The 21,655-nt window shown below is 32.7% G+C and overlaps 1 protein-coding gene and 1 long non-coding RNA gene across 3 annotated transcripts in view; both read left to right on the forward strand.

Moving 5' to 3' along the window:
* The window catches only part of LOC114327163 (uncharacterized), a 395,881-nt gene that overhangs the window by 339,096 nt on the left and 35,130 nt on the right, over positions 1-21,655 (forward strand). The window lies entirely within an intron of this gene.
* Positions 10,861-18,596, forward strand: LOC126882782 (uncharacterized). The gene is made up of 2 exons (XR_007697387.1): positions 10,861-16,984; positions 17,595-18,596. It is a non-coding gene; the product is annotated as an uncharacterized LOC126882782 (long non-coding RNA).

Genomic DNA, 21,655 nt, shown 5'->3' on the forward strand with positions numbered 1-21,655 from the left:
ATCGGTATTTCTTAAGGACTTCAAAACGCAAAAAATATACAGGGTGTTCCATTTGAAATAAGAAAGTTCATTAGATTTCCAGAAAAACGGAAAAATATGACAACAATGTAATTAGCACTATAATATCGGCCGCATTAGAAAACCCCTACCTACCAAAATCTATAAAATTCGTGGAAGCCGTTTTCGAGATAATACAGTGTTTCCATACATAAAACTCACTCTGTATATTTGAAATTAATTAGAATTTAAATTTTATAAGCTAGTTTGCTAACTTAAGACCTGTTTGGTTCAGCTTTAGTAGCTTCTTAATGATTTTACAATGAGTGAAACCTCTTTTTCTTCTTCCTGTGGTGCTTCTGTTTTCTAAATTTGTTTGCATCTATTTTGCAATCTATTTGCATTATTATGGAACTTTAATGTTGTTCCACTTCCTTAACACGTATGTACTCCATGGCGACTTTCCTTTCGATACAAACCATTGGAAAGATACAGACATTCGCATTGAGTTCAGTACGTCTTTATAGTTCCACTGTAGTTGGATATTTCCTACCAAATAGGTCTTACTCCAATTTTAAGCCAATATCGTATGATTTTTAAGTCATTATCTTTCTTTTGAGTCTTTTTAAGGTTTTTCAGGGAATTTTATTCATTGTCTTGTACTTCTTCAGTTACGTTCTCGTTTTCTTCACGTTCATTTAACACATTCTGATATATTATGTTGTCTTAACTTTTCTATTTAATTTTTACTAATTACTAGTGCTTCGTCAAATGAGCAATCTCAGGTTCCAGAGTATTTCCTTTCTTTGGTCAGTTCTGTGGTGATATTCATTTCTTAGAGACCTGTATCTACTATATTTCTAGTGGGACTTTGTAACAGGCTTCTGGATATCGATCTAGGCGACCTTCATACCTCATTCTTTAATTTTCCTGTCATTTCCTGTAATCGGTTTCTGAAATTATTTTGCAAATATCCCATTCTTCCGTAATTAAAACATCTTCTGTTTTCATTTTTTGTTTTTAAGTTTTTTGTTGAAGATTTTGCAATATGCTTACAATTTGGGATAAGATAGGTTGTTGATTGTCTGTGATTGTAACTTCTTCATTTTCTCGATATATTATTTCTTTTAATTTTTGGGCGAGATCTGAAATGCTTTAGGCCGCTTCATACTTACTCCTTGGCTGAGATTAGTGCTGCACCTAACGTTTTGTCATATTGTAATCGGAGAGCTTGTCGCATTTCGACATTTTGTAGTCCATATATAAATGCTTGTATACCAATTTATTCCAGAAAATCCTTAAATGCCTGAGGGTATGCCAAATGCGATAATCTTTCAAGATAGACTTCAAATTCTTACAGGATTTCTTTATGTTTTTGATATGGACCCTTCAGCGGACTTTAAAAAACCTGCTTTAGGTGCTGCTGGCCTTATCTGGTCTCTAAAGCTTGAACGAGAGAGATATAGTGGGTGCATCCTGGGGAACAAATTGTAAAACGGTTGCTGCCTGCCCTCAAAGCGACACCACCAAGAAAGCTGCCATTTCTTTCTCTCCTACTTAGCCTTCTATCGTCCATTTTTGGACATAGGCCATTTCTATCCTGAACAATATATTTCCAATTTGTTCCGGCTATTATTTTGGTAACATCTACCTATCTTTCTCAGTCCAGCCCTTCACTCCCGATACAGCTTCAAATTGAAAACGATAAGTTTTCCATGCTATTTGACCATCGAATGTGGGTGGTTTTAAAATGTTGCTAGTTCTGTTTGTGCCTGGTTTAAATATCGAAGATAATGAGGTATGGATGATACGTCAGATTCGACATTAGTTACTGAAACTACCTTCCGGGGGCCGGGCTTATCCATTTATTTATCCAATTTAATAAATTCTCTTTAGTCCCACCGCTGCCAATGTTACACTTCTTTAAAACCAATTTTAATCTCCAATTTGTTATACAATGACATCTATAAAATTCAAAAACTCAAATACTACTGTTATTTTAAATCTTAGCTTTCTATGTTTATATACATTTTGTAACGTTCCAGACTTCACTAGACATTTCGGGATTTTTAGATGACATATCGAATATTCTAGAATGTTAACACAATATTGTTTTTTTATTGAAAAAACAATTTACAGAATAGTAAAAACATTCATCCGTTTTCTTCTGTTATTGAATAATCCTCATAAGCAAACAATCGTCTATTTTTATATAAAATCAAAAACCTTTTGCAGAAAAAACTATTAAAGAATTCCCATGCAAGCAAAGAATGCAAAAACCCTCAATCGCATACCTCAGAGTGAAAAATACATCCTCTACCCAATTAGAAACATTTGTTTATGAGGATTCTATTGTAGAGACAGTCAATTATCGACCTACTGCTGTCATTTGCGTGGATTTACGGTCTCGCGGCCACTTTTTTGAGTCTGAGAATTTCCGAAAATTTGAGAAGAGGGAATATTTGCGTGGAAAGGAGTCGACTGTCGGTCGAGTCTTTCGAGTTTGGTGAGTAGCCGACGCGTGCGGAATATTAAACTTTAAAACAATGCTGTGGAATCCACTAATAGTTCTGGCCAAATATGTACTCGGCCTGACAAAACATGTCCTGCATCCAGAGCAGTGGCGCGACACCACATTCCTGCGGCAACTCCTATGCATTCTCCTCAAATTCATCTCGAAAAATTAACAGCAGGTATTATAGTAGATATTATATTTGTAGTACTTTGCACTGAATTTAGTTTGGTTATGTATAACAAAAACAAAGACTAGTCTTGTTAATAGCACAAGCCGACATGAATTTTGGTGTTTTGAAGTGTTGTTAGAAATATTTATTTCTATTTCTGTTGATTATGTTTCTCTATTCTGTTTATTACATTTATTTGTTTATTTTGGGAGTGTTAAATACGTCAAAATGTCATCAAGAAAGTGTTAAAACTGTCTGGGTATATTTTGTTATATGTGTGGTGATCTAACGATGATAAAAAAGCATTAACGAAACATAATAGATTTTATCAAGGAAGCTTATCACGCTTACTTACTTCGGTGTAAAGCTCGATGATTAGGACAAACCTTGGGCTCAACACATAGTGTGCTTTCAGTGAGTCGATCTACTGATAAAATGGACAAAAGATACACGTAGGTAGCTCTTAACCCTTTGGCATTCCTATGGTATGGAGGGAACCAAAAAACCATGACATCGACTGTTACTTTTGCATCTGCGATATCTAGGATTTCAATTCGGAAAATAAACATAAACATACAATTCAGTATCCAGATTTACCGTCTGCTAAACGACCCGTATCTCATGGACCTCCACCTTTTCTTCACACCATACAATAGCAATCATCAGATGAAACTTCAAACGAAAAAACTGATGAGGACGAATTCAATCTTGATTTAGACCAACCTCAAAAGTTTATCCAAGCTAAACAAAATGAGTTATTGAGAGACTTGGGCCCAACTGAAGGATGCTGCATAAATCTTAGGATCACGACAGAAAGATGGCTGTATAGCAACTGCATTTTCGTGGTATCCGCATCGTGAAAAAGAGCTTGCGGAATATTTCTCTTAAAAGGGTTGACTGGTGTAATATTTTAATATTCCTGAAATAGTCATGAAATTGGGAGCTGACATTTCTGAATCCACATCATGGTGGTTATCTATTGGTTCTTCTAAGTCTGAAGGGTGTTGCACAATGGCAATACTTACTTATGCTTCAGTTCCTGTTGCTCACTCCGTGCATCTCAAAGAAACGTATGACTGCCTTAAATACTTGTGAGGCAAATTACCTGCACTTTCTGAAGCTAAACTTAGAGAAAGCATTTTTGTAGACCCTCAAATTCGAACCTTAAAATCGGACTTATTGTTCCAGAATACAATGATCCAGGATGAATATGAAGCATGGAGTTCTCTTGTAAAAGTCATAGACGGTTTCCTTAGAAATAACAAGTCTGCAAACTACAAAAAAATTTACCTGGATTCCCACGTTACCTATTTTCCCGGAAGTCTTGCAGCTGTCAGCGAGGAACAGGGAGAGAGGTTCCATTGAGACATAAAGAAGATGGAGAGATGTTACCAAGGAAGATGGGATATTAGAATGATGGCTGATTATTGTTGGACATTGAAGGGGGACTTGCTCACAAAAATCCACAAAAGAAAATCTAGAAAATACGGCTTTCACGGAAAAAGACAAGGTTTTTGTTAAAAAAAACTCGAATGTACATTATAATGCATTGTTTTTTTATAAAACACACATTGTTTTTTTATTGTTTGTATATTGTTTATGTATTGTTTGTTTGTATGTATTGTTGCACTCGGTTTTGCAGTGTAATTTTCTATTAAATATAGTTTTAATAAAGTTTCTCAGTATTTTTGGCAGTATCTATGAAAAATGTCAAATACACTTTCCCTGAAAATTTGACATGCTGGAAAAAAACTAAGCTCATATTCATGATCAACAAGCCCCGGGCACCTATTAAACTTAAACACGAAAGCCTACAAACACCTAATAATAGTCTCAAAACTTTTTTATTCAAACTATGTACACGCACCTGAGGAACCGCAGATGGCCGGATACAATTAGCGCCTCTTTATAAAGACAAGATGGCTCTACCTAATTAACAAGACATTTACTCAACACACACACTAGACATTACACTAAACGCCCTGAGCTTCGCTGGTATCGCCACGTACCTAGCGGATTACTTTCGTACTTTACAACTTTCGTTGGAAATTTCGCTGGAAAGAGAAAAGTGTTGCCTATCCTCTGTGAGTTCCGCTGGTATGGTTGGTATTGCCATCTAGCGGATGGCTTACTGTTTCGGCCGGAAATTTAAAGAGGAAAGGAGAAAAGCAAATAATAATTGTTCCAAACTTATTATTTAATTCTTATCGTGTAATATTTACAACGTAAAGAAGTAATTGGATTGTAATCAATAGTTAATATCAAGCAGTAAGTAATAATAGTAATAAGTAGTAAGTAGTAACAGTAATAGTAGTAATATCAATCAGTAAGTACAGAATTTATTATTCATTATGATTATTTTTAAGACTTTGCTTATCGTTTTGAAGTTTATGTTGACAGATAATATTAGAAAAAATTTATTCTGCAAAAAAGTAGGTATTAGTACATTATATACCGCGGGACTGAAGTAGTACATTTAATCCTGAAGGTAAAGTTTATGGCCCGACCGCAGGGAGGGCCATAATTTACCTGAAGGATTAAATGTACTTCAGTCGCAAGGTATATACGATACTTTTCGTACTTTCGGTATGATTTTATTAATTATTTCAATAATTTCAATCAGTTTTTTCTCTCTTCAACTCATTTAATAAACTGTCTTTAAAATAAGTTACCATAGTAACATTGCGTTGTGACAGTTATAATTTAGAAACATTGTCATTACTAGTGTCATTGTAAAGAAACATTGTTATTGATAATTATTGGTATCATGAGTGAAGAAGGTGTATCTGATATTGATAAAAGAGCAGCCGAAGTAGGTGAAGAATTGTTACCACCGAAATCTAGAAAACTATACGAGCAGCAGTACGATGCTTTTAAAAAGTGGTGCCGCTTAAAAAATGTGAGACAACCTACTGAAAATGCGCTGTTAGTCTACTTCGATGATAAATCAAAAGCGGTTTGTGCCTCAACTCTCTGGGCACATTACTCAATGCTGAAATCGGTTATTAACATTAGAGAAGATATTGATATAAGTAAATTTCCAAAATTATTAGCTTTTTTGAAGAGAAGAAATGAGGGATTTAAGCCAAAGAAGTCAAGAATTCTCACGTCTGAGCAGGTAGATCAGTTCTTACGGGAGGCTCCGGATGATAAATATTTAATGCTTAAGGTAAACTCGTCAGTTACCTGCTGCATTAACCCAGGAAAGACTGGTCAATATGACGAACTGTCACAATATTAATTTGAATATTAACGTTAATTACCATTCTAATTAATTATATTTTTCAATAAAATATCCCTTAAATTCGTTTGTTTGTGATTTAATCGTTCCGGGAGTTTCGTCAATATTTAATCCCGGAGGGATTAAATGTGACACTTTAGTACCTGTCACAAGGGAGTGAAGTTGTCACTTTAGGCCCGGAAGTACGAAAAATAATTTAATACAATTATTATAGTATAATACTTCTTAAATATTAAATTATGCATTTATTGCACTTAAATAATTAATTAAGAGCGAAAACGTAAAATTTCGCACCACTCTTTTTAAATGCATTACTTTTTTTCGAATCCTGAGAGAACCAATAAGTATATTTGAAAAAATTAAACGCACAATGAAAGACTATAGTCCTGTCGCCAGGGGGGGTACAACGGCCTCGTTAATTCAGATGGACTTACCCAAATTTTTTTTATGTATTTTGACCCGTAGAACACGAATTTTTTGGGTAACAGTTGATCCGGATGTCGATAAGATTGTTATAGACCAAGAACTTGAGGAATCAAATAACAGCGATTTTTGGCAAAACAAAACAATATTTTGTATTTTTTGGGTCATTTTAAGCAAAAAATATTTCTACAAGTTTTTTAGTAGGATGCACAGTTTTCGAGATAAACGCGGTTGAACTTTCAAAAAATCGAAAAACTGCAATTTTTAAACCCGAATAACTTTTGATTAAAAAATAAAATAGCAATTCTGCTTAGCGCCTTTGAAAGTTCAAGTCAAATTATGTCGGTTTTGATTATTTGCATTGCTAAAAATTTATTGTGTTATTGCTAAACAAAGCTACAAACAACTAGTGCGTGAGTGATGTTTCTATGATTTCTCATTTAAAATCGAACGAGTAGGTAGAATAGGTACTAGTGCAATCAAGACTATTTCTACGTTACATGCGTTAAAACGCATGTAAAAGCACGGGAAACCCTACGTGTTTATAGCTTTGTTAAACAATAAAAAAATAAATTTTTACCAATGCAAATAATCAAAACCGATATAATTTGACTTAAACTTTCAAATGCGGTAAGCAGACTTGCTATTTTATTTTTTAATCAAAAGTTATTCGGGTTCAAAAATTGCAATTTTTCGATTTTTTTAAAGTTCAACCGCGTTTATCTCGAAAACTGTGCATCCTACGAAAAAACTTGTAGAAATATTTTTTACTTAAAATGGCCCAAAAAATACAAAATATTGTTTTGTTTTGCCAAAAATCGCTGTTATTTGATTCCTCAAGTTCTTGGTCTATAACAATCTTATCGACATCCGGATCAACTGTTACCCAAAAAATTCGTGTTCTACGGGTCAAAATACATAAAAAAAACTTGAGTAAGTCCATCTGAATTAACGAGGCCGTTGTACCCCCCCTGGCGACAGGACTACTACATTATTATCGAGGATCAAAAGTCCCTGAAAATTTTTGTTTATTTTAATCAGTTACAGGGGTGAAAAATGAGAAAATTTAGTGTGATTTTTATTTTTAAATACAGTCGGAAAAATGAAAGAATACCCATGTATACAATGTATACCCATGTATACATGAATACCAAGAATACACATATTTTGTATTTGCTTTTTTTCCATAAATAGGGCTTATCATTCACAGTAATTTGTTTCGACCTTTGGTCATGTGTCACATAATATTAATATATCTACGTCGTACGTTATTGGTACATACCAAGGATACAAGCCAAAGACGTATGACGTAGATATATTAATATTATGTGACAGATGACAGAGGCTCGAAACCAATGACAAACGATGAAAAGCCCTATAATAAACGAGAGAGATAGATTATATTAATAATCTGAATAATATGTGATTGCTGTGATCGTTCATGGATATTCTTTCATTTTTCCGACTATATCTCGTTCAAAAGAAACTTTTTGTTTATTCTAAGGAACTTTCGGCCTTTTAAATGAGACATTTAGTAAAAATTATATGCAACTCTAAATATGAAGAACGTCAAATTTCCAGTTAAAGTTCACTGACTTGTCACTGCTGGCGCTCGCGAATTTTTAATTATCCCCTCTACCTACGAGCTCAGAGCGGATAATCTGATCGTGAAATCAAAACTGTACCATTCTAATGGCGTTAGTTGTCTAGGCCAGCGGTTCTCAATCTTTTTGTGTCATGTACCACCAAATACTTTTTATTATTTTTGGTACCACCTAACTGAAATACATATCTAACTAGGTGATCTAATTAACTATAATAGTGGTGCTGATTTTGGCTGTTTTTGCGTTTTGTGTACCACCTCAAAAAATGAAATGTACCACCAGTGGTACATGTACCACAGATTGAGAACCGCTGGTCTAGGCTTTTGTTGGTTTGGAAAAGTATCGTTGAACAAGTTGGCTACTTGATTATAAGTAGCCGTAGCCTCTCATTATTAGAACAGTCGTTTATACCTTTTTATTAAAAACGATCTTTTTAATATGGAAAAATTCTTGGAAAAAAGATCTGAATAAAAGTTGATAAACATTGGTACTACTCGGAACGAGTACCGCCGCTGTTCGAAAATGTACTGCTAGCCTCATCGAGTGAGGTTCTCAAGCGCCCCAGCGATGGCCCCGGCCCCATTATGCAGAATTGTATTTTAATTTTGTCGCGATCTCTCATAAACATAAAAGGCACGATGACGCCCTTTTAACATTTCAACAACAACATTTTTACATAAATCAGTGCTAGTTTATTTGAAAAAAACTATGCCGATCCCGGCAAAAAACCGCCGCAAGAGCTGCCGACAGGTTAGTTTGAAAAAGGAACCGCTCCATGCGGATTTTTTTGCTCTCCAAGTCGCTTTTCTCGAATTTTAAACAGATATGGGGATGGGATGGGTACTTCGATCTTTTGGCAACTTTTGGGTTTATTGCAGAGCACTTGACGAGTCAGTATAGAAACAGTAGTTATATATTGAAGAAGAAAGATTTGTAGGTATTATTTTTACAAACATTTTCTTTCGTGCATCTACATCGAGATATATAGGAATTGTGCAGAATATTGGAAATTTTAGTTTTAAACATATTATTTATTTTATATAATAATTAAACTTAATATCAAATAAAATTATTTCAGGAAATAAAATTCGAAATTATTTATCCTCTGAGCTTTTTAAGTTGGAAAAATGAAGCATAATAGAGTGGCGAAATACTCGACAAGGGAAATCTAAATTGCATTTCACGTTCTGTCATTCACCGTGATAATAATTTTAGCGAACTATTTCCTTTAATATCCACCAAAGGTGAATAAAGTATAAACTAAACGAAAAGCAAAGATGGTTCCGATTTGAGTACAGTACAGAGCCTCTACTCTACTATGTGCTTATACGTATTTCGGAATAACCGTTTCCTCATCGGAGCACCTTATTTTTCCAACTTAAAAAGCTCAAAGGATAAATAATTCCGAATTTTATTTCCTGACTTATTAGACTTTTGATTCATAGATGGTGCTAGTAGCATCTTTGGTAATTATTTTGATTATTTCATTCATAGGAGATTCTGACCAATAGAAAGCTACAGAAATACAAATTAAACTGATAATTTTTGATAATATCCCGTCGTTAAGTATATTACATCAGATGCCCTTCGTTGCTACGAAAAAATACATTCGGTGACATTAATGACAATTAATGTTTTAAAAATTATAAAAGTGGTGACTTTGTAACGGTCCACCCGTTATATTATCATTTTTAGCGCTGTAATTATTTTTAAAAAAATAATTATTTTCTCTTGACCTCCCATTTAAATTCTTTAATTTATCGTAAAGGACTTCTCATGTGACGTCACACTGTACGGAACATAGTTGTTGAACCGTTCCTTGTCGTTTAATTCGTGTTCCGTGAGAGTTTGACGTTTTCCTCGCTGACTGTGGGAGGGGAGGAATGAGAGGCACTTGGCCGGTGGCTGCGAGGTTGACAGGTTGGTGTTGGTGGTTAGTACCGTAAATGGCGGTTAATTTCTTCGAAATTAATTTTTATTTCAACTAAGTTTGGAAGTATAGTAAAAAGTTACCACCACTTGTTTCCTGGAGTAAGGATGGGAGTACCATCAGTGGAAGAGGAATAAAAAATTAACCGGTAAATCGTTTTTTCTACTAATGTTTTTAGTTAACCTTGAATATATGAAATAGTTGGTTCATTGTTAAATGTTCTTAGCCAGTCCCTTAGGTGAAGGATGTAGATTATTTCGATCTTTATATTATCTTTATATCGATCTTTATATTAATGGGGTTTTTGGTTTTACATAACCAAACATTTTTGAAGTCCTCAAATTAATATTGGAAATAATTACCATTTCTCTGTACGTTTTAAACCGATTGAACATCCAATATATCTATAAATTTTCATGTCCAATATATCTATAAATTGTCATGTCGCACCTTGAAAACAAAAGTGACATTATCCCAAAATCTAGATATTTCAGTATGACCGTTTAAAGTTTTTCGAACAGTTCTGTAATGGATTTTGAACTAAAATAACCGAATTAAATACTATAATTAATGTTATTCAACAATTTGATTAAAGTACAGTTAGTTTCTACCGAAGAAGGCAAGTTAATAATGTAACTAATACTTTAGAAAAAAATATTTAAAAAAAAATCCTTATAGTGCCACTTTTGTTTTACATAAGAGTTCTGATTATTAGAATAAAAAGTCAAGTTAATATTTACCTTAATGATAAAAAAGAGAAAAACAAAACGAAATTGTGTCATATTAAAAAGAAAAATCGTTTATTTGGTAAAAGTAAACAAACTATTAATAATACTTAATGAAACTTAACATTTTAAATTTGCGTGAAAACCGGCACTAAAGAAAAAATGTCACTTTTTTACTTACAACGACGTGCTTCTCCCTCAACAATCCGCCGGAAACCGACACTAAACCCATACAGTGCCACTTTTTAAATTACCATTTTGACAAAACCCCTAAAAGTCAAAAGTGACACTAGCGACTTCTAGGAGAAACTATGCGAGCTATTAGAACAGGAGTCTCTGCAATAGGAGCGTTTAGTCAAAAGTAATGCAGATGTCGCTATAACTAAAAATTGATGTTTTCAGTATAGTGCCACTTTTGTTTTCAAGGTGCGATGTAACTATCTTTGTCTGGTTCAATACCATTTCATTAAGGTATATAAAATGTATGTAGATGGCTATTACTATCTTAATCTCATGTTATTTCAGATAAGTCATATTTTATATTCCTATTTCAAATGCAATGCCATTATTTGTTCATGTTTTCAAACTCAAAATAGTTCAAGGTTACCTGAGATTAGTTTTTGTTCCATTTTTAATGGTTGTTTTTTTTATGTTATTGCTTCTAAAAAGTTTTCCTCGATTATTTCTTCTTCTCTTTACTTTTGTTTACCGGTTTATATGAGAAATCAAACGAAGTATATGTTTTTAGCCATTTGGAAGAAAACTAACCCTCATGTGATGTCGTACCCACCTTGACTACCTAGGGAAGCCACCTTGACCTTATTGCAGCTACCGCCAAGTCAAACTGGGAGTATGTTTTGGGAACAAGTTTTTGGGGGACATTCCAGCTCCTTTTCGTCCTGCCACCTGGGCCTACGGGGGGGGCATGGAGGTGCATCATAGTGATGCTCATTTTCTAGGATGCAACCGCAACCTCGTTTGGGAACATTTAGTGAGGAGTTTTAGTAACTATTGGTTTTTTTATATTTCAGACTATCTGTTAAATACACTATGTTTTTTTTCCAGATTTAGGTTACCTCTGTTTTTTTTTTGACATATGTATTTGTATATTAGATTATTTGGTTCCCAAACTTTGTATCTACGGTAACTTCTTGTGCACAGGAATAAGCCTAGAGAAAATTAGGTTTTTAATACTTTATTATTGCTTTGATATTGGTTTATGTAATTCGGGTAAATTTATTTTGTAACATTACTTGCTTGTTTCCCAAATATTGTATTTATTCGCTTTATTTCGTTTGTTCGGTTACTTCGTCGTTACTTTATTTCATTGCATTTGCTCGGTTAATTTAGGTCATTTTGTCGGTATTTTTCTTAACTTCACTTCTATAACGTTTATTCATTTGTATATTTAATTTTGCTTTATTCAGTATTGTATTTTCTCTTAGTGAGGCTTGGGCCTATTTATTTGTATTATTTTCATCTTCGTCGGTTTCCTTTAGTTGTACGTAGTGGGCGTACTATAACCATTTGGTAGAAGATTTATGTAATTTTGTACCCTATATGTTAGTAAGAGGTACTTATATTTAAGTTTGTAACAGATAACATTATTGTTGTTATCTTTAAAATATATATATATCTTCTTGTATAACTTATGTCATTTTAGAGTCACAGCATAATATGAACTTGCTTAACTCAGAGATTGTTAAAAATCTGGTAGTTATTTTTAATAAATATGTTTATTTATTTTGTATATCATTTATTTTTATTATTCCTTTATGTTCATTATTACAGGTTTGATATATTTAATATTTGACAGCAGTATAAGATACCTGGGAAAATGATCGAAGATCATTTTCATGGCGCCCATGATTTGTTAGATTTATTTATCTTGTTCGTCTTTAGCAATTATCCATCTTCATTCAGTTTCAGTACATTATTCTTATTTTATTATTTCATCTTTTAGTCATCATTACTATCTATATAGAGCTACTGTTCTTCGACAGGCATGCAAACGAGCCGTATCCATCCTTGAGTGTCAAGTTGCTCTCTTGCATCTCTAGCTAGCCAACTCTATTCAGTTTGCCTCTGTCTCTTCCCACTTCTACTTCTATCCCTTCTCATTCCCCTTTCTTCAGTACTACTGCAAAGTAGTATTTAGTATTTTTCCTATTGCGGCTTCTCAACGTAGAATCCACTACATCCTTTTCTTACTACATCCCACTCTCTCTTCCTTTTTATTTCTAGTCTTTATTTTTTTTTTCCTTACTTCTGTTGGAGTACCTATATCTTTCTTTTTACTTTCACTCCAACAGAAGTTTTCTTCATTTTGTTACACTGGCTGCCCAATGCGTGGTGCCAACCGTTTTATGGTTCTAAGACAGTAGTTCTTTTAGTTCAATTTTCTTTTATTGGAATTTTCTGTTTTATTAACTTTTTGATATCTTTGTATATATGTTATTTCTGATTTATTTTTGTCTTTAATTTTTATTAATAATAAACAGGTAGACTTATACTGCTTCTTTTGGTTTTGGTTAGTTTATTTTTGATACCTCATTTTCAGTTATAGTGGTACAGCTCATATTTTAGTTTGAATTTTGTATTTTTATTGGAAACTTATTTATGTATTTAGATTGAGTATACATAACTGACATTATGTTCTATTAGTTAAATTTTTATTCCTTCTACCAATGGTAGTACATTTGCGCGTACAATTAATCGTTGAATATATGTATACATTTTTTTCTAGTATGGTTATATTTTATACATAACTAGAAATCATTTTCAGTATTTAGGTATTTTATTTACTTTATTGATTTGATTATTTATATATTTTGCTGGCATTTTGATTTGTTGGTGTGTCGCTAATATTTTCTCCATATGTATCTTTGTCTTACAAACTTTAGATTATATTTTATATTTGTTATTTTTGATATTTGGGTTGTTTGGTAAGACAGGCACACACCACAAAGCAATATCAGTCCAGAACATTAGCTTCTATACATGATACGTTGAATTCGCATGGTTCGGATGATTACAGATGGTCATCCAAATTATTTTTCTTTAATTGGTAGTGTTAAACATTACAATGATAAATTGTATAGTTAAGTAGTTCCACTATCCATCTCATATTCCAGTTTTGTTAAATTTTGGTAATAATATTATATCAGTGTGGGTACCATAATATAATGCTTATATGAATCAGATACTTTAGGTTGAGATTCAAATATAAATTCTTTATTAGTTAGGAAACATTGATACTACTTTTCTATTAAGTTATAGAACAATCTTCAGAAGAAGATTACCTTAACAGTGTTGTTCAAGCTAATCTCTTCTTCTGTTTGTCTTTAGCTTAGCTCAATCTTTAGTATGGTTATAACTTTTAGTCCAATATTGTTTTTTTATCATATGATAATGCAGGTACCCACATAAACTGCTTGATTTCATCTTTGGCTTAGTTTTGATGACATTTATTTATTACTTATTAATTTAATTATTATGTAGTACTTTATGTATGAGTTTATTTTTTTTATTATTAGGTATGGTGCATTTTAATTATTATTATGAGTCAATATTATTAATTGTTGATCCTGTCAGTAGGATTACACAATTGATAATAACTTCACTTGTATTTTTGTTCAGTTTTTGCACACCTAACCCCTAAGTTAGTAAGGTTGTTAACTTATTATATATTTATATAGTTGGATAGGTAAGCTCATACAAGTACTCTTGTTTAATAATGGATATTATGATGGAACTATGTTAACTACCATATCTCAGGTTACGTGTTATATTATTTTGAATATTTGATTACTTACTAATTTTTTTATTATTTTTGATATATTGTTATTGAATTTGCCATATTGGAAAGATGTGGTTTTTAATTTGTTATTGGGTTACTCTATTAACATTTGTCTCCAATATCTTAAACACTTAATAATAATTTATATCCTTCTATCCTACACACTATGATTCTGGAATTAGTTTGGAATGTTGATGTAAGTATGTATGAATTCTTGAGTCTTTCACATTTCTGCTTATGATTAGTCTGTCAATACTCTGATTTGTGAATGCGTGGGTTCGAAGTTGTTGCTCAGCAACTGATCACTGCTGTTTGACTGGCTTCGTAATCTTTGTCTTTCATGGCAGAGTAGGCAGACGTTTTACCATTATAATATTTCTTGTTAGGAAATGACGGTCGCATGTCCTAACCATTCTTCTGTAATTAGTCCAAGTATTCCAGTTTTTTTTTACAATTTAATAGGGAAGTATTTAGTTCATATTAGGCCTTTTACTTCATAGTATGTTTGTACTTTGAGTTGATGAGTAAACATGGATAAATATCTTGCGCACTTGTTTATAAATCAATGCTTAGGCCATCCCTATACATAGTAGGTTCGTTAAGTCAGTATTTGGAGTGTTTAGACAGATGAGTTGTTCATTTGAGTATATTCCCACTTCTTTCCTTAAGCATTAGTTTTGCTATTCAGATTCTGGAATATTTCCTGAATAATTCCACGTATGTGAGAGCGCATAAATCTGCAGTTTTAATTTAAACTTGTTGCTCGTTCTCGTCAATTTTTTTTTCTTATCACTTATGCTATTTTTTTTTCCTATACCCTATCACATATTTTTTTTGCCTATCACTTATCATAGTGTCATAGAACTTACGAGTTCATCATGTATTCTTTTTCTTTCTTACTTATTCTTACATTATTAGTACCTTATCTGAGTCTGGTTATTCTCATACATCTGTTGTAGCAACATGCTATAGTTCGCGAATACCAGCACGAATTAAGTTTATGTAGTTTCTATAATATCTTAGTCAATACACTTTAGGTATTTATCTTACTTTTGATTTAGTCAGGTTACATCTCTGTTACTTAGTCTGTTAGCAATGTTTATTCTGACTTATTTGGATTACTTAGTTTAGATAGGTTCATATTACCGGATGAGGGTGTATGTAGACCTAATTTATTTATTTTGTTCAGTATTAGTTACCATTGGATCCAATAATTTAGTTTATTTAGTATTAGTAAGAATTGGTCCATAAATTTGCCTGATCGTTCTTCTTTGGATATACTCCTATATAAATCTGGTGTCCATTGATAGTCCGATTCTGGATAAGTGTCCGATTCTTCATTTATTTTGTGTATTTGGTTGGATAGGTCCGTATTACCGGATGTGGGTGTACGTAGACCTGATCTGTTTATGTGGATTAGTATTGGTGTGAATTGGTCCATAAATTCGCCTGGTCGTTCTTCTTTGGATATGCCTTTTATGAATCTGGTGTCCACTGATAGTTCGACTTTGGATTACGTGTCCGATTCCACATTTATTTTGGTTATTGAGTTTTGGATTCCTTTGGTATGTTTATTATTGGTATTATTTGGCATTAGTGAGAGTTGTTCCATAAATCTTCCTGATTGTTCTTCTCTGGATATACTATTATGAATCTGGTGTCCATTGTTAGTTCAATTTTGGATTAAGTGTTCAATACTTTACTTATTTTAGTTACTGATTTTTTTTATTCACTTTGGTATATTTACTTGTGATATGGCTCGAATTGGCTCACACCTTTTCCTGGTTGTTCCGTCCTTGGATATATCCTTTATAAATCTGATGTCCATGGATAGTTCAATTTTGGTTTGGTGCCCAATTCGACACTTAGCATTATTATGAACTTTAGTGCAATATTTAGTTCTGTTTTGACTTTTAAGCAATATTATGTCAATATTTGGTAGCAGAGAGTAACATAGTAACATTTTAGTATGAGTTTGAGTCATGTATTGATTTATTTTTCCTTGACCATTAGTTTATATTTAGAAGTAATCTTGCGAATCAACGTGGATTGTTAGACTATTGTAAATTTAGTTGTTAATATTTTGAAGTTTAAAAAAAAAAAATTTTTTTTGGTTAAAAAATTTTTTTTTCCCGAGTAGGAGGGGATTGTAACGGTCCACCCGTTATATTATCATTTTTAGCGCTGTAATTATTTTTAAAAAAATAATTATTTTCTCTTGACCTCCCATTTAAATTCTTTAATTTATCGTAAAGGACTTCTCATGTGACGTCACACTGTACGGAACATAGTTGTTGAACCGTTCCTTGTCGTTTAATTCGTGTTCCGTGAGAGTTTGACGTTTTCCTCGCTGACTGTGGGAGGGGAGGAATGAGAGGCACTTGGCCGGTGGCTGCGAGGTTGACAGGTTGGTGTTGGTGGTTAGTACCGTAAATGGCGGTTAATTTCTTCGAAATTAATTTTTATTTCAACTAAGTTTGGAAGTATAGTAAAAAGTTACCACCACTTGTTTCCTGGAGTACGGGTTTCCTGGAGTAAGGATGGGAGTACCATCAGTGGAAGAGGAATAAAAAATTAACCGGTAAATCGTTTTTTCTACTAATGTTTTTAGTTAACCTTGAATATATGAAATAGTTGGTTCATTGTTAAATGTTCTTAGCCAGTCCCTTAGGTGAAGGATGTAGATTATTTCGATCTTTATATTATCTTTATATCGATCTTTATATTAATGGGGTTTTTGGTTTTACATAACCAAACATTTTTGAAGTCCTCAAATTAATATTGGAAATAATTACCATTTCTCTGTACGTTTTAAACCGATTGAACATCCAATATATCTATAAATTTTCATGTCCAATATATCTATAAATTGTCATGTAACTATCTTTGTCTGGTTCAATACCATTTCATTAAGGTATATAAAATGTATGTAGATGGCTATTACTATCTTAATCTCATGTTATTTCAGATAAGTCATATTTTATATTCCTATTTCAAATGCAATGCCATTATTTGTTCATGTTTTCAAACTCAAAATAGTTCAAGGTTACCTGAGATTAGTTTTTGTTCCATTTTTAATGGTTGTTTTTTTTATGTTATTGCTTCTAAAAAGTTTTCCTCGATTATTTCTTCTTCTCTTTACTTTTGTTTACCGGTTTATATGAGAAATCAAACGAAGTATATGTTTTTAGCCATTTGGAAGAAAACTAACCCTCATGTGATGTCGTACCCACCTTGACTACCTAGGGAAGCCACCTTGACCTTATTGCAGCTACCGCCAAGTCAAACTGGGAGTATGTTTTGGGAACAAGTTTTTGGGGGACATTCCAGCTCCTTTTCGTCCTGCCACCTGGGCCTACGGGGGGGGCATGGAGGTGCATCATAGTGATGCTCATTTTCTAGGATGCAACCGCAACCTCGTTTGGGAACATTTAGTGAGGAGTTTTAGTAACTATTGGTTTTTTTATATTTCAGACTATCTGTTAAATACACTATGTTTTTTTTCCAGATTTAGGTTACCTCTGTTTTTTTTTTGACATATGTATTTGTATATTAGATTATTTGGTTCCCAAACTTTGTATCTACGGTAACTTCTTGTGCACAGGAATAAGCCTAGAGAAAATTAGGTTTTTAATACTTTATTATTGCTTTGATATTGGTTTATGTAATTCGGGTAAATTTATTTTGTAACATTACTTGCTTGTTTCCCAAATATTGTATTTATTCGCTTTATTTCGTTTGTTCGGTTACTTCGTCGTTACTTTATTTCATTGCATTTGCTCGGTTAATTTAGGTCATTTTGTCGGTATTTTTCTTAACTTCACTTCTATAACGTTTATTCATTTGTATATTTAATTTTGCTTTATTCAGTATTGTATTTTCTCTTAGTGAGGCTTGGGCCTATTTATTTGTATTATTTTCATCTTCGTCGGTTTCCTTTAGTTGTACGTAGTGGGCGTACTATAACCATTTGGTAGAAGATTTATGTAATTTTGTACCCTATATGTTAGTAAGAGGTACTTATATTTAAGTTTGTAACAGATAACATTATTGTTGTTATCTTTAAAATATATATATATCTTCTTGTATAACTTATGTCATTTTAGAGTCACAGCATAATATGAACTTGCTTAACTCAGAGATTGTTAAAAATCTGGTAGTTATTTTTAATAAATATGTTTATTTATTTTGTATATCATTTATTTTTATTATTCCTTTATGTTCATTATTACAGGTTTGATATATTTAATATTTGACAGCAGTATAAGATACCTGGGAAAATGATCGAAGATCATTTTCATGGCGCCCATGATTTGTTAGATTTATTTATCTTGTTCGTCTTTAGCAATTATCCATCTTCATTCAGTTTCAGTACATTATTCTTATTTTATTATTTCATCTTTTAGTCATCATTACTATCTATATAGAGCTACTGTTCTTCGACAGGCATGCAAACGAGCCGTATCCATCCTTGAGTGTCAAGTTGCTCTCTTGCATCTCTAGCTAGCCAACTCTATTCAGTTTGCCTCTGTCTCTTCCCACTTCTACTTCTATCCCTTCTCATTCCCCTTTCTTCAGTACTACTGCAAAGTAGTATTTAGTATTTTTCCTATTGCGGCTTCTCAACGTAGAATCCACTACATCCTTTTCTTACTACATCCCACTCTCTCTTCCTTTTTATTTCTAGTCTTTATTTTTTTTTTCCTTACTTCTGTTGGAGTACCTATATCTTTCTTTTTACTTTCACTCCAACAGAAGTTTTCTTCATTTTGTTACAACTTTCGACCGTCAAATATTTAAAACAACTGTGTGTTTAATTGTACTAATTTGTACTTACATAAATAAATTACAATAAAATTTTGGTTTTGGACAGTTTTATTCATGAAATAATCGCAACAAATTGCACTCGATCTCTAAAATTATTATCGAATTTTTGCGCTCTTGATACTTTGACATAATTTCACTCCCCTTCGGGTCGTGAAATTAAAACTGTCAAAGGGTCACTCGGGAAAAATTCGATAATTTTAGAGCTCTTGTGCAATTACTACTAATAATTACCCGGAAAGGATGAAAGGATTTGATTTCAGTTCAGTGCCTCTACCCAGGTGCTCCGATGAGGAAACGGCTATTCCGAAATACGTATAAGCACATAGTAGAGGCTCTGTACTGTAATAAAATCTGAACCATCTTTTCTTTTCTTTTCTTTTCTTTTCTTTTCTTTTCTTTTCTTTTCTTTTCTTTTCTTTTCCTTTCTTTTCTTTTCTTTTCTTTTCTTTTCTTTTCTTTTCTTTTCTTTTCCTTTCTTTTCTTTTCTTTTCTTTTCTTTTCTTTTCTTTTCTTTTCTTTTCTTTTCTTTTCTTTTCTTTTCTTTTCTTTTCTTTTCTTTTCTTTTCTTTTCTTTTCTTTTCTTTTCTTTTCTTTTCTTTTCTTTTCTTTTCTTTTCTTTTCTTTTCTTTTCTTTTCTTTTCTTTTCTTTTCTTTTCTTTTCTTTTCTTTTCTTTTCTTTTCTTTTCTTTTCTTTTCTTTTCTTTTCTTTTAACATTATTTATGTTTCACTAATAATTTAAAATAATTCAATAAACTCCTATTCTGCTAACGTATGAGTAAAGCATACACTATTTGTTTTGACAGAAACGTCAAAGTCAAAGTAAAAGGTAATTTGTGTAAAATTTAACTAAAAAATAAATGATAAGATTCCTTTATTCAATTTTAAAAATATTATATTAATATAATATCCCTATATAATTTGTTTAAAATATAATATAAATAATAAAATTATTATCCGGAATATAAAAAAATAAAGTGGCATTTATTAAACATACCTAATTTAATGTTTACATATCTACAAATGTACCGGACAGACTGCGTGACTTGTCGCATTAAGCTTTTAAAAGATTAGATAATGGTTCCAATACTGTTCCCTGTGGTATTCCATAGTTCACTGGCTTAAATTCACTCACTTCCAATATTTGAACACATTGGGTACTGTTTTGAAGATAATATCGAATAAGTTGTAGTGACTTTTTATTACGATTTAAGGAAAGTCCTAAGTAAGTTAAAAACCAATGAAGTAACGCTAGTTATGGGTGACATTAACGCCAAAATCGGTAAGGGTAGTTATGGTGAAGTAGTAGGTTCATGGGCTTTGGGTGAGCGAAATGAGGGAGGAAAACGCCTACTCACATTTGCTACGGAAGAAGAGTTGGTAATCACCAATACACTCTTCAAATTACCATACAGAAGGTTGTACACATGGCGCTCACCCGGTGACACGCCAGAAAATCTCATAAGAAATCAGATTGACTATATTTTAATAAATAAAAGATTCAAAAACTCAAGAACATCAGTGAAAACCTACCCTGGTGCAGATATTAAGTCAGACCATAACCCACTTGTCGGTAAGTTTCGTCTGAAATTTAAAAAAATCCACAAACCTAATCCTATATAAGATACGATCTCAAACAACTAAGAGATGATGACATAAAGCAAAAAGTACGAGAATATCTGAAGAACAACATATCTAAGTCAGAAGTAGTTAATGATGTTGACACAGAAATAAACCACTTAGAAAACATTGGGAAGGAAATATTAGACCAACACCTGCGACCGAAAAAGACAGAAAAGAAAAAACCATGGATGACCGACGGTATATTACAGATGATGGACAGAAGAAGAGAATCCAAGCGGAAAGACTACGTTGCATATCAGTTTCTAGACAAAGAGATAAAAAAAAGCTGTAAGAGAAGCTAAAAACAGAAATCTGGAAGAACAGTGTGAAGAAATCGAGATATTGGAACGTAAACACGATTCCTTCAACATCCACAAAAAGATCAAAGAAGCAGCAGGCATCTATAAATCAAAAAGGCCGGGACACTTAACAGACGCTCAAGGAAATCCAATAGTTGATATTGAAGAAACAAAAACAACATGGATGAACTATGTGACAACAACATTTGAATCAACATCACACAAAATAAAAATGACGATACCGGACCACCTATAGGGCTTTTCATTCACAGTCATTTGTTTCGAGCTTCTGTCATGTGTCACATAATATTAATTTATCTACGTCATACGTTATTGGTATATACCCATGATACAAACCAAAGACGTATGACGTAGATATATTAATATTATGTGACACATGACAGAAGCTCGAAACAAATGACAATCGATGAAAAGCCCTATTCTCGAAGCGGAAGTAGAAGCTGCTATAAACAACATTAAGGAGGGCAAAGCCGCAGGACCAGAC

The sequence above is a fragment of the Diabrotica virgifera genome, chromosome 3 (assembly GCF_917563875.1).
Source record: "Diabrotica virgifera virgifera chromosome 3, PGI_DIABVI_V3a".
In the NCBI taxonomy this organism is placed as follows: Eukaryota; Metazoa; Arthropoda; class Insecta; order Coleoptera; family Chrysomelidae; genus Diabrotica; species Diabrotica virgifera.